Consider the following 13,891-nt stretch of genomic DNA (forward strand, 5'->3'; position numbering starts at 1 on the left):
TCCAAAAGTTATGATGCTATTTCTAGCTTCTAAAAATGACAGTTCTGTCTACATTTAGCCTTTTCAAGGGTGTCACGCTCCTGCATTTAAACCAAGCAATAATTTATTGCATAAGTATGCATTTGGGTTTAGGGATCTTTTAATGAACACATTTTGCTCTTTTTCTAGAAGCAGTATAAAAACTCTTGTCCAAGCCTAAAATAAGTAAATAGCTCTCCAGAAGTAAATGGTATACTTCTCTGTGATATGTGAATTCCAAAAAAGTTAATGGCTTTATGCACCAAGTAAACATGGGAAGGAATCAAGGGCATCTTCTTGATCTCATCTGTAGAAGCTACAGGGAAGCCAAAGCTGTATTTTATAGCCATGCACGTTAGAAAGAGATAGCACTCTTGCCAAGTGATCCTTAAGGATACAGGGGAAAGAAACTATATCTTGGTATTGTCAATAATTGATATATTGTCTGGAACTCAACAATTGTTTGTTGAATTGATAAGAAATGACTTTTAGTCTGGCATCTATGAATAATTCTGCACAGCATAAAACATTGCTCCAGATAGTAAAAGTTAACTACGAAGTCATATGAAAGAAACCTGTGTAGTTGTAAGATCTCAAGAATTTGGAGGCAGATTGGGGGAATAAAATTGTAGAAAACAACGTATTTTTTTCTGATTTAAACATTAAGAGACGAGGACTTTATAATATATTATCTTGCTATTTGATTATACTTCAATTCAGAAATAATTTAAAATAGTGGTTTCTTTGAAGATATATACCTTGGATGTTCTTTTATATATTTAAATGTGCATCTTTTTATATACTTTTTGAACAAATGATATGAATCTATACATTTAAAAAATTAAATAAAAACAGTGCTATTCATGCCTTACATATTGATTCTCTGCTATATGAATAGTATAAATTAAGGAACATATGAAAAGGCTAAGATGTTTGAGAATATACATCTATTTAATAAGTAAAGCAATTAGCATATAGCATAGAAGGGATTGATTTACATTTGAGGAGAGGTTTCCTAAAAAGGAACTCTTTAAAGGAATTTCAAGATTACTTTGTGTGGGGAAAGATGGTTCTCAAGTTGTCTCTCAATTAGCAAGAGAGAAAATTAAATGAAGTTTAATTATTGTACATTAAAAATTATTTTAGTTTCTTAGGGTCACTGCTGAGAGAAGAGTTGGCGTAACCCAGAGTAAACACATAGTAAGAAAGGATAAGTGAAGAGTATAAACAGAAGAACAAGAAGAGAGGATTAGGGAGAGTTTCTGTGAGGGAGAAGGGTAGGGGACATGGAGGAAAAGGGTGGCTCATCTTCAGCAAGATATGAATTTATTATGTAACTGAAATAAAAAAATATACCTAGTCTTTGTTGTCAGACTTTCAGAGTTTGGTGCAGACATCGCCTTTTTTTTTTAAATGCAATTAAAAATATTTTGATGTACACCATACAGTCAGGGAACTATATTTCTAATGCGTGTTGTTTCAACACTCAAAAACATTCAATCCTGGAAATTTTCAATCATATTCAAATGCAGAGATTAATATAACTAAGTTAGCATCAGACTTAAACAACAATTAACCCATAGGCAATTTTATTTTATAAGCAATGCCTCATCTCCTGCTGCCTGTCTACAATTTTGAAGTGAATGCCAACATCATACCATTTTGTAGATAGATATTTATGTCTCTCTTTAAAATATAAGGACTTAGAGGAAAACCAAAACCACAATACCACTGTCATATGTAAATTACACATAAATTTTACCACCTTTTGCTGGCAGGATTTTATTAAGTGATTTCACCAATGGAATAATATAAAATAGGAATGGCATGCATATGAAGTGAGACATGGAGAAAAATGGACAACTCAGGAAAGCTGAAATTTAAGGGGAAATATTTAAGCCCACAGAGAATTCTCATATTTATAAGGACACCAAAGTTTCTTCTCTTGAAGGATCTCAGCAAAAGAGTATTCCAGAGTGCTGGAGGCTTGAGGTTTGGGTAATCAAGATCACTGAGTTACATGTAATTGTGAGCCATATAGATGTTCATAGCACTTCTCCATGGACTAATTGTATCAATTCAGAGGTACATTTTGTTAAACCATACATTTAAATTGTACCTAAATGCCAATGTATTAAAAAGGAAGAGGCATTTGGTAACATAAAACCCCTTTTAAAAATATAATGAAAACACTGACTCTGTTACTTGATATGTAAGTTAGACTGTTCTTTGATCAGGATTAAGGAAGTTAACTCTGGTGTCAATCCCATGACTACTGATTTGGCTTTCTTTTGGATCTGAGCTAATTGAGTGATATATCTGCAATTAAGAAATTCTTCTGGCCGGGCGCGGTGGCTCAAGCCTGTAATCCCAGCACTTTGGGAGGCCGAGGCGGGTGGATCACAAGGTCGAGAGATCGAGACCATCCTGGTCAACATGGTGAAACCCCGTCTCTACTAAAAATACAAAAAATTAGCTGGGCATGGTGGCACGTGCCTGTAATCCCAGCTACTCAGGAGGCTGAGGCAGGAGAATTGCCTGAACCCAGGAGGTGGAGGTTGCAGTGAGCCGAGATCGCGCCATTGCACTCCAGCCTGGGTAACAAGAGCGAAACTCCGTCTCAAAAAAAAAAAAAAAAAAAAAAAAAAAGAAATTCTTCTGCCTAATTGGTCTGAAGTGTGTTTATTAATTAGAGTTTTCTCTATATTGACACAGACACAGACACACACATTATATATATATATATATATATATATATATATATATATATATATATTGCATAGTCACACTTGTAACCATACTGTTTATGGTGAAGAGAATACAAAAGAACCTGAGTTTCAAATTTTTATTTAAATAGTATAATTTTTCCTCGATGCCTCTGATAATCACACATCAAATTATGGTAACTCAAAATAGAATCTACTGGAACTTACCTTGAAAGATACATGAAGGGCTAGTTATGATCTCAACACATCCTGTATAGCAATCTCCCTCTTTCTTTGGTCCATTTACCAAAGGACGTTAACTCCTGAAAACAGATTTTGAAGGATTTCAACCGTGAATTGTTAATGCTCATTAAGCTCGAGGCTGTGCAGTGTAAAGAGAGTGGCTCCAATTTCTCCTTACTAGAGTCAAGTAGATTTCTCTCTCTGAATTTTGGGGTCTTTGTTGAATGAAGTTGGTAAGTTGACACTACTACCTTGAAGGATCTTTGTGAGTACAAAATAAGACTACCAGAGTAAACTTCCTATCACTTGCTGGCTACATAATAGTTGTTCAGTAAACATTATTTCTCTCCACCCTCCAAGCTTGTTTTGTGTCATAGATTCACAGGCAAATGAAGCAGAATGAATCATGTACTTGTCTAAAGATTCTAGGGAAGAACAGCTTTTCCTTAGGTAAAGTCAGTGTATGCCAATTGCTGTCCCAATAATGTGAACTGCATCTCCCAACCTTTTCCAGTTTATAAAAAAAAACTCCTTAGATTACCAAAATGAGCTGAGATATTTATTGGCTCTAATAAAGCATGAGTTTTCAAGTTAATTTACAAACTCAAGTGTTTCAGAGCACATTTTACATTTGTCAGTGAGATTAGAAACATCTCCACTAACCAGCAGAACTTCTTATATGGTTATCTGGCTGAATACTTAGATGCTGCTAGAAAACATAGGAGAAATTAATGAGGTAACAATAAAAATAACAATGAAGATTTCTCTTCTGAAGAGTGCAAAAATTGATGTTCCTTTCAAGCTTTCAGGAAGCTCTGGTTGATTCTGCATTATGATGTCTGCTTGTAATGAGATACAATAAAATGCCTATCATTCACTGTGTACTACAAAGCCATTCATGAGTTATGAGTGATGAAAATTGGATCTGAGTTGATCTGGAGATTGCCTGGACAATATATGTAAAGAAAAGACAAAATTTTGATGAAATAAATTAAGAAGTGAGCATGTATATTTAACTTTGGGTAATGTTTGTTTAGAGATAGTTATTAGCACATATTTTTAAATGATGGAGCTAATTACAAATGAATCCCTTCTCATTAAATTAGATTTTGAAGAACCTTTACTTAAAAACCTCTTGTTAGCAGTTAAACAGTGGTCTTCGTTTTATTCATTTCATTCATCACCATGGAATTAACCCCTCAAATTAGTCTGGATCAGTGTGGATTTACATTATAAACTACAAAAGTTTGTCCACAGGGATGACAGACATGGCAAAAGAAATTAACACTTCAAAACACTACCAATTTAGTGACCTACTTTTAGGGAAGATTAACCTATAGCGAGGATGTGAAACTAAATTAAATTCCAGTTAAATACAAATATTTTTCTTCACATACTGAGTCATCTGATTCAGACCCCACAGGGTGCAGTGTTACCTTGCTTGGTGAACTGCATAATTATTTATAGATTTTCTCAACATTAAGCTTACCCCTTATCTAACTTTACACAGGCAGTCTAGTTAGTGACTCTTAGAGAGATACCCTGCTGCATAATATGGTCCCACACGGTAGGTCAGGGCCCAGCTGCCCCCTTTTCCATTCTTTGTTGTTGGTTTGAAAATATCAGGACAATGACTGCATGCCACATTGGTTTTATAATTTCTAATCTAATGTCTCTACAGGGGACTCTAATTCTATATAATGTGTATAAAACAAAGAGATAAATGTTACTTATTATTGAGAATGGAGGTTCAAGGACCTATTGTGAAGCTTTGTACTTATTGATGGAATTCTAAAACTAGGTTATAAAAAAAAGTACTTTCTTGATGAAGCATTAATGATAAATAGCAAGCCTTTAGGAAGTTAAACTACTTAAAGCTTTCATTTGAAGCATTTAAGGATTGAACTAATAATGGAATGCAAATTGTATTTCTTATAGGGTACGATATTTGTTCTACAGTGAAACGGCATCAGTGCTTATTAGACGAAATCTTTAAGTTTGTAAAAGTAACAATTGATGTGTGTGTGTGCATTTTAAAGAGAATAATTTTAACTTATATGATGCATATGGTTGACTTAAGGCCAACTAGATATGTTTCTCTTGCTTAAGAATAGAGGAAGAGGCCAGGCATGGTGGCTCATGCCTATAATCCCAGCACTTTGGGAGGCTGAGGTGGGCAGATCATGAGATCAAGAGATCAGGACCATCCTGGTCAAAATGGTGAAACCCCGTCTCTACTAAAAATACAAAAATTAGCTGGGCATGATGGCACATTCCTGTAGTTCCAGCTACTCAGGAGGCTGAGGCAGGAGAATCATTTGAATCTGTGGGGTGGAAGTTGCAGTGAGCGGAGATCGTACCACTGCACTCCAGCCTGGCAACAGAGCAAGACTCTCTCTCAAAAGAATAGAGGAAGGGGTCAGGCATGGTAGCTCATGCTGGTAATCCTAGCACTTTAGGAGACTGAGATAGAAGGATCGCTTGAGTCTAGGAGTTCAAGACCAGCCTAGGCAGCAAAGAGAGAGTCCTGTCTCGACAAAGATTTAAAAAGAAAGATCAGCCAGGCATGGTAGCATGTGTCTGTAGACCAAGATATTTGAGAGGCTGAGGCAGAAGGATCATTTGAGCTCAAGAAGTCAAAGTTGTAATGAGCCATGATTGTACCACTGCACTCCAGCCTGGGGTGACAGAGCAAGGTGCCATCTAAACAAAAAAGAAAAGGAAAAGAAAAACTTCACAGAAATATACTGGTGGTAACAGGATTTTCTTACTACACAATGTAGAAATAAGTAGAAAAAGAGAAGGAGGTGATCATGGTGTCATCTAAGGTAAGGTCTTCTGGAGCTGGACAGAATGAGATAAAGTCCAGATTAAGTTGCCAGTTGCCTTTGTTACCCTTAAAATAGCCTTAAGAAAATTCCTTATACATAACTACTATGTATAAAAGTCTGAGGGACAGATACCAAAATGTCAGTGTATTAATTTGCAATTAGAACTGGGGCAATCATATGGACTTGAATAGTTTATTGTCTTGATTAGCATATTCTCTCTCCATAGTCAAGCTGCATGGGAAACTAAATCACAGTCAGGAAGATGTTATTTGAGAACAGAATCTGAATAGAAAGAGTTAAATGAATTAAATATACAATGGCCTCATTCAAAGGTGGCTTCCCACACCCTTCTCACAAAGTAAGAGGCTTGCTAGAGGGAGTGGAAATTAGTAAAGTCCATCAGCTATTGTCATCTCCATCCACCTCCACTGAAGGGATAGCTTGGAAACAGCTGACAGCTGAAGGCTGAGTCTTCATCCACCCTACAAAGTGTTTGAATGGGCTGCTAATAGGCACCTCTATGACTCTCCTTTCATGTCCATGCTGACCAATTGCCTTCCAGATACATAGTCCTTTTTAAGAGATGTGCGTGCATGGATGTGTGTAAGCATGTGTGTGTATAATTGGATTAAGTTAAATCCAAGTGTATGGTCTGCGAGCTGCCCTTTCTCTTTCCATTGACTGAACATCTCTTCTCTGATCCATTACTTGTTGCTTTTACAATTTATTTCACCGTAACAAACTCATTTTCTCTACATCAAAATTCTTTGAGGAACATTTCTGTGTAGCTTCATACTTATTAAGAAATGTCATTATATACTTTATTTCACTGAAAAAATAGATAAATGGCCTTGCCTTGACATAACAATTCTGACAACTAGTAAAACTGTTCTACCTCTTCAAGTCATGAAGTGTTTTTAGTAGAGCCAAATAAATTTCCATATGATGGTGCAATTATTTAATATAATAATATGAGGGTTTTGTGAATTTATTTATCTACTTAATATATGTAGCATCTGAGCACCACCCATATAAGTCCTATGTTAAGTATCATATGAGTTGACATATGACACGAAGGAATGTAAATTTGAGATATATTCCGAAGTTTAAGCTCCATATTAACTCCCCTTAGTCCGTGTCTTGGTTTGTTTTGGATTACAGCGTTATTATGAAAGCAAACAGATATGTGTCTCTCATCATACTTCACATGAGAAAATGATGTTTTAAGCAATAAAAATAAACTGTCCTATCTAATTTTCTTTTATAAACTATGCTCTTTGCTTTTGGCTGAAAGCATCCACTGGATAATACAGAGTAATGCTCTGCGAGTGAGGGCTTGGGCATAGTACTCTGAATTACCTTATGATGTTTGCTCTAAGAGGAATAGCTCTGCTTTCTAATTTCTATTAAAAATCAATTTAGTTTCTAAAAACGGTACTCTAATTTAAAAATTTCTCAAGACATTAGTCAACCCCTTTGCTAATAACTGATTCCTATGGGCAGTAGCAGCACTTTAGAAGCTACCTTTTTAAAGCCACAATGCTGGCTGGCAAAAGAGTGCTTTTCACCTCTAGTAGAATAGACAGATTCCTGGAGTGTGAGTCAACAGACCTAGGTTATAATCCAGAAAACTGTTTCAAACAAGTTATTTAATCCTTAGCTATTGGCCGCTGTTATGGGTAGAATTGTGCCCTCTCTACTAAATTCATAAGTTGAACTCTTAAGCCCAAGTACCTCAAAATATTATCTTATTTAGATATAGAGTTTTCTTTAAATTTTTTTTTGAGACAGGGTCTCACCCTGTCACCCAGGCTGGAAAGCAGTGGGACAATCTCAGCTCACTGCAACCTACACTTCCCAGGCTCAAGCAGTCCTTCTACCTCAGACTTCTGAATAGCTGGGATTACAGGCACACACCACCATGCCCAGCTAATTTTTATATTTTTTGTAAAGACAGGGTTTTGCCATGTGGTCCAGGCTGGTCTTGAACTACTGGACTCAAGCAATCCTCACAACTTGGCCTCCCAAAGTGCTGAGATTACTAATTTTTAAATAATACAGCATTGTTCTGTATAAGCTAGACATTCCAGAACTGCTTAGAAGAATTAAAAACTATCATTAAACAGAAGTCCTTGGTACTGCTCACCTATGGAAATGTCCACAAGTGAAGCTGCCTAACTGTAAATCAACCCCTGTCATTTGGCGAAACCACTGTTTTTTTCCCTCAAGGGAAAGCAGCCTCAAGGGTTTTGCTTTTATCTGCCACTTGTGGATCGCTGCCTACTTTTCTAGATAACCTTTATCACCACCATCAGCCAGAATACACCAAAACAAATTTTGTATGTATCATCCCAAACACGCCTTCCAAATGAATCAAGCCATTTTCCTGTGATCCAATAACCAATATTGACAGAAACTGGATTTCAATACATGAATATAATAACCAAAGTTTACTGAGGAGGAGACATAGCTTTTTTCACAGCCTCTCAAGTCCTTTATTTTAATATTTTGTGAAATAAAGGACGTGCATACAGGTTTTTAGGCAGTTCAATTAATATGTAATTATATTACATTGAAGAGATAATCAGCAACAAGGAAGGATTTAGGGAACAGGTCAAAGTGTGGGATACAGAAGATGAAAAGGGTGGAGGCTGTAAACAAAGAAGGGAAAAAAATGGCGAGGCTCATAATTCACACAGGTGCTACTTGCATTATTCTTGACTACTCAAATGAAAATTGAATCGGGGGAGGGAGTGTTATACTGAAGCAAAAACCTTCCAAACTTTAGCAGCTTAATTGGTGGCATTTTGAACATTCTAAAATGTTTTAAAATTACTGTTCCAAATTCTATGAAATAGAGCTATTTTAGTGCTTCTAGGCCCTATTATTTTAAGTTTTAACATTTTTTCCTGAACTAAGTGTGGAAGATTAAGGAAAGGTAATTTGGCTCCTGGGTCAGCCTTGGCATTCTTCACCCTGCCCAGATGTATATGATTATATTTTCTATTATGCAAGCCATGGGGACATATGGTATTTTCATCAAAAAGTGATGAAAGAAAACATCTTTAGGAAAGCTGAAAATACTGCTTAACTTAGGAAACAACCTCCTTAGAGTGGAAATATTTTTTCTGCTTGGCTATCCAGCAGTCTACGTGTAGTATGTGCGTGAAGAGTGTTGAGGGATTAAGTATAATTGGAGAACAGGCATACAAACAAACCAAAACTATGTAACTTACAAAATTGGGTCAATTTCTAGATTGTTCATTTTTTACACAAAAAAGAATTGAAGAAAAATAAAGAAACAAATGATATATGTTGAAATGGGTAATTTTACTTGTGTAAAACTTAGGCAATTGGTAAAGATACAGCCAAAAAGTAGAGCCACTAACTCATTCTCCAGTATTCCTGAATTTAACCCTTGAATAATTGGAAAATAGGCTGAAGCCTGCACAGCTGTTCTCCCATCTGCACTTTAATTGTACAAAAGTTAGGCTTAAATTCTCTCCTCTATCTAATGATTAGGAATATAAAATGATAGCAACTAGCAGGCCCCACAGTGAAGTTAGAGTTCAGCCTTGCCTACTGTATAAGTGCTTTGTGAGTTAAGTACCCAGCATGTAAATTTTGGTCATATGAGCAATTACTACATCCTCATAAATTGTTTGCTTGCCTTTTGAGAATTTTAGTGTATGCTGAATTAAACATCTGTACTCATACTCTTAAGAATTACAAAGCATAGAATTTTATTTAAAAATAAAAACGAATGAGTCAGGACAGCTTTAAGGATATTTTAACCACACATTCTTTTCTTTTTCAATCCCTCCATCAACAAGGAATATTTTTTCCTGAAAGTAAAGTGCAACTAGAAGTATCAATGCAGCATCCATTTAACAAAATTGTCTGGTACCAAAGTGATGATGACCTCATTTTCTAGGAAATAGTCTTCTTTGAGAACACATTTTAAGAGACTTTATACTAAAGCTGCTCTTCAAGGTAGAGTTAGTTCATGACATTAAATAGGAAATTTGTCTGGATATAAAAGCATTCAAGAAATCCAGACTTTTTCCTTTGAAATCAAGTGTTTTCCTAGGAAGGAGACAGTCATTTAAGTACAACAAGAATGTGGCTGAAGAACTATTTATCTTGGCAATTACAATTACACTCTTATGTTAGTTACGAGCATCAAGCACATTATCATTTGCATTTATTTATTAGAATCACTTAATTAAAAAATCTATTTTCAGCACTTTGACATGCAGGCACCATTTCCAAATAGAGTGTTGGGTCTTTCAAATGGAAATATTTTTTCTCATGTGCAGACCACTCTATTCCATTGCTCTTGAAATGATAAAGTAATTAGAAGTCCAGACGAATATAAATACTAGAATGTGCATTAAAGTAAGCACTTAATTCCAATGACGTGTACTCAAAAATAGTTTCTGTCTTTTCCAACAAATATTTTTTTTCTTAGCTAAGAAGCAAAATGCTAGAAAATAATTAACTGTAGCTAGAAAATATATAAATAATGTAGCAAGAAATGTAGGCAGGGTTGAAAACCTATTGGAAAACTGCAGATTTAAAGATAACCAATAATAATAAAATAATGATGATGATAATAGAGGAATAAGTAATTTTCAAAAGAAGAGTAAAGACAGGTCATGTATATATTTTTTTAAGATGAAGTCTCACTCTATTGCCCAGGCTAGAGTGCAGTGGCATAATCTTGGCTCACTGCAACCTCTGCCTCCTGGGTTCAAGCAATTCTCCTGCCTCAGCCTCCTCAGTAGCTGAGATTACAGGTGTGTGCCACTACACCAGGCTCATTTTTGTATTTTTAGTAGAGATGGAGTTACACCATATCGGCCAGGTTGGTCTTGAACTCCTGACCTCAAGTGATCTGCTGTCTCAACATCCTAAAGTGCTGGGATTACAGGAATGAGCCACAGTGCCTGGGCAAGGAATTTTAATAGTAATATAATTACACTGAAAAAAAAAAAAAAACAATTATCCTGTGTGTTCATCCTGTAATTGTCTTTACTGTATTAAATTTTAGTGATAGTTCAGTCTTTAGTGCTCTGCCATGTGCTTATGCTCTTACACTCTGAATTTAAATGTTTGAGTTAATTTTTTATTGATCGCAACCAATGCCTATAACCACATATAGGTCCTCTGCATTGGTAATTAATGCATAGAAAGGGTGCATCTGCTTTGATCTAAACATGATTTTGAAATTATTGGTTCATGATTATGGGTCACTTTTCTATTCAAATGTCTTTTTTTTTTTTATTAGTGATAAAGTTTTCAGTTCCAAAACTCTTGAAGAAAACTCAAGGCACAAAATACAAAACAATATAAAATATGGAAGTTTAGTAGAATCTACTCTTTATATGAAAGTGGTTTGCTTTAAAAAGAAAGGAATTTGAGAGAAACACTAAGAGAATAAATTACAAAGTATAGTGATTTTCTCAGCACAAAGTGAAATAGAAATTTAGTATTTTCTGGTAAATTCGATATATACAGGTGGAAATACTTGCAAATCTCACTCCTTAAAATGTGTACCCACTAGCTGGCTTTAGAATGTATTTGAAATTGTTCCTTTTATCTCACTTTAATCACTGGTTAAAATATTAGTCTAGAGAAAATTTCACAAGAAGGATTTTCAGAATATAAATACTTAACGGTACAGACACTTGATTTTTTTCTTCTTGAACGTTCTGCAAATCATGTAAATGGCAAAACAACAGTGGTGTGTGTGTATATGTATCTGTGTGTGCATATGTGTATATATATATATTATACATATATATAGTTTCCAAAACAAACAGATCATTAACAAATCTAAGTCTTTTAAAAATGCTTATTATATTATCTCTATAATCATTGTGAAATGCTGGCTTCTGCAACATCAGAACCCTGTTTTTCTTGTCACTGTTCTTAGTCACTGGGACCTCTTTTCTCAAATACAGTGGACACAGCTCAATCTTGTTTTCCTCTGACAGCCCTGCTCATTCTGTCTCCATCACCTTGGTAGCAACTTTCCCCTTCCTCCTCTGACCTGTTTGTGTCTTAGCAGTGAAAGCCTTGCCTATTTTTCTTTCACACAACTCAATCCTCTTTAATAATCTCATCACTTCTACTACCAGCTCTAAACTGATAACTACCAACTCATCTTCTATCCAGAGTAGAAGACAGCAAAGTGTTTCTGTTAAGGACCAGAGAGTAGATAGGTTAGTCTTGTCAGGGTATATTGTCTCAGTCACAGCTACTCACCCTTGCTATCATCGTGTGAAAGCAACCACAGACAATACAGAAAAGAACAAGCATGGCTGTGTTCCAAAAAAAATGTTTTTATGGACACTGAAACTTGAATTTTGTGCAACTTTCACATATGGTGATGTATGTTATGGGCTGAGTCATGTCTTGTCAAAATTCATATGTTGCTGTCCTAACTTTCAGCACCTTAGAATGTGACAGTATTTGGAAACAGTCTTTAATGAGATAATTAAATTAAAATGAGGTCATTATGGTAGGCCCTAATCCATTATAACTGGCATCCTTCATAAGAAGAGGAAGTTAGGAACCAGATGACTATAGAAGGACAATGTTATGAATTCAAAGGGAGCAAATGGCTACCAACACTCTCAGGACAGAGGTCTTGGAAGCAAGCAGTCCTACCCATACCTGAGCCTCCAGCCTCCAGAACTCTAAGAAAGTCAGTTCCTGTAGTTTAAGTCACTCAGTCAGTGATATTTTACTATACCATCCCTAGGAAATGAATGCAACATATTATTATTATTTTGTTGTTTTCAAGCCTTTAAATATGATAAAACTCTTCTAAGCTCACAGGCTATACAAAAACAGGCAATAGGCCAGATGGGGCCTGCTGGACCTCATTTGCTAACCTTGATCTAGGAAGCATTTCCAAGCTTCATTTTTTATAAAACAGACTATCCAACAGCTTTACTTCCACAGATTCCTCATATTTAAACTCTCCCAAGCAATTTTATCATAATTTGACTTTCTCCCCTCTTTGTGTTTTCTACCTTGTTTAGTAGAACCGCCACCTACTCAGTCACCCATACCTTACACCTGGTAATTATCCTACATTCTTCCCTTTCCTTCATTTCTCACATCTGATAAATTACCAACCCTAAATAGTTTTACCTCTGTTATAATATTTTCTATCCCTTAGTCTATTGTACCACTCTGCACATTGGTTTCAGATAACAGAGAAGCTATGAAAGGTTTCCAGCAGAGGAGTAATGTCAGTAGATGAAGATTTTAGAAAGTTGGTCTGGCAACAATGTGAAAAGTGGAGTAGAGGAAGTAAGACTAAAGATCAGGACAATTGCCAAAGTCTGAACATGATGCACATTGTTTCCCATGAGGTCTTACTTCATCAAATTCATTCCTCTCTGTACCTCTCTTTCAACAGCCATTCAAATGAAATACTTGCTATTATATTTACGGGAAGGGCCACAGGTTACCCACCTCTCTGCCGTTCTGCATGCTGCTGCCTTTGTAATGCTCTCCTAGGGAACTAGAATGATGGGAACTACCTTCATCTTCAATTCTTACTCAAAGCTTGGCAAAAGGTAGGCTCTTAATAAATACATTAGTTAATGAGCTGTGATCAAAAGATAATCAAAAGGGCTGTATGAGAGATGCTAATATACATATATTAGCACATACATATGTATGAGAAGCTAATATGAATGTATGTGTGTGTGTTTATGTATATATGTTTATACGCACACAATCTCTTTCTGGTCCAGCCAGCAGTCATATAACAGATGTGGCACTTCAGGAGCAGAGTTGAAGAACTGCTGGGTTGCACAGAGTTTGGGTCTACAATCCCCTCAGTTCAGGAAGCATCCAAAGGAGCTTCCATCCCCGTCCATTTCCTGCTCATTTCCTCCTCTGTAGCTTTGCTTACATTTCTCTTGATATTTAGACAGAGACAGTGTCTTCTGCTACTAATCATTCAAGCCTTACCCACCTTCAAGGCTCCACTCAGAATTATCTTTCCTCAGGGAGACTGTTTCTCCTATTTCAGGATTTGCTGACTATTCTCTTATCTCTTGTAACATTTAA

General features: G+C 35.9%; 1 long non-coding RNA gene across 1 annotated transcript in view; it reads right to left on the reverse strand.

The window, feature by feature from the left end:
- Positions 1–2,891: 2,891 nt before the first annotated feature.
- Positions 2,892–13,891, reverse strand: part of LOC141580056 (uncharacterized) — a 32,127-nt gene continuing 21,127 nt past the window's right edge. Inside the window, exon 5 of the long non-coding RNA XR_012512050.1 lies at positions 2,892–3,046. This is a non-coding gene — a long non-coding RNA (uncharacterized LOC141580056). The remainder of the gene's footprint in view (positions 3,047–13,891) is intronic.

This window comes from Saimiri boliviensis, chromosome 10 (assembly GCF_048565385.1).
Source record: "Saimiri boliviensis isolate mSaiBol1 chromosome 10, mSaiBol1.pri, whole genome shotgun sequence".
NCBI lineage: Eukaryota > Metazoa > Chordata > Mammalia > Primates > Cebidae > Saimiri > Saimiri boliviensis.